Source organism: Apis dorsata, unplaced genomic scaffold, assembly GCF_000469605.1.
Source record: "Apis dorsata unplaced genomic scaffold, Apis dorsata 1.3 scaffold_477, whole genome shotgun sequence".
Taxonomy (NCBI): Eukaryota; Metazoa; Arthropoda; class Insecta; order Hymenoptera; family Apidae; genus Apis; species Apis dorsata.
This window is the reverse complement of record NW_006263714.1, coordinates 2,517-3,326: the sequence shown is the minus strand read 5'-3', so window position 1 is coordinate 3,326 and position 810 is coordinate 2,517. Positions and strand designations below refer to the sequence as shown.

Below are 810 nucleotides of genomic sequence, written 5' to 3'. Positions count from 1 at the left end.
ATCATTATAAATATTTTCATTATTTTTATTAATTACATTATATTATTATAATTACATTTCTTTCGTTTTTTCCCAATACTCCTATCCCATATGTTACGATTCAATATTACTGTATTTTTCTGTATTTTTTTAATTTTCGAATAACATCGATTTTTCGGTTTAATTCCCGGTCATATCGTTTCGGTGCATCCGTTTCGATTTGCCCGATTACATCATTTTGGTGCTATCCTATAGTTCGGCAGGATATTTTCCCGGGACATTCTCCCAAGTCACGTCGCTTCGACGCCATCTTGTCGTTTGGATTCAAGTTCCTGGTCATGTCGGTTCGCCCCGCTTTCTTGCGTTTAGTAAATTCGATCTCTACTAGCGGCGTATTGTTTTGCATCGCGAACGCTCTTTTAATGTCCCAGTGGCATATTGTGTTGCATCGCGAACGCTCTTTCAATGTCCCAGCGGCGAATTGCTTTCTGAAATTTAAAAAAAAAATTTTTTTAATAATATTATATATATAATATATATAATATTTTTTTCTTTTATATATATATAAATACATTCATGAGTTGTACGTATGTTACACGGTACATAATGTACATTATATTACCACGCGTATACACATTGTTGTACGTTTTTTGGTTGGATGTATATTTTTCTTTCTCTTGCGCCTCTTTTCTCTTTCTCTCCGCTTTTTTCTCTCTTTATAATTTTCTTCTCTCTATATAATTTCTTGTTAACATTTTGTCTCGTCTAACCTACAAGACGAATCCCCAAACATAGGGCTGAGTCTCAACAGATCGCAGCGTGGTAACTGCT

General features: G+C 34.3%; 1 long non-coding RNA gene across 1 annotated transcript; it reads right to left on the bottom strand.

Annotated features, from left to right (window-relative positions):
* Positions 1–252: 252 nt before the first annotated feature.
* Positions 253–483, bottom strand: LOC116186162. Its single transcript, XR_004151115.1, has 2 exons — positions 436–483; positions 253–393 (listed from the first exon to the last, which is right to left on the bottom strand). It is a non-coding gene; the product is annotated as an uncharacterized LOC116186162 (long non-coding RNA).
* Between the last annotated feature and the right edge of the window lie 327 nt (positions 484–810).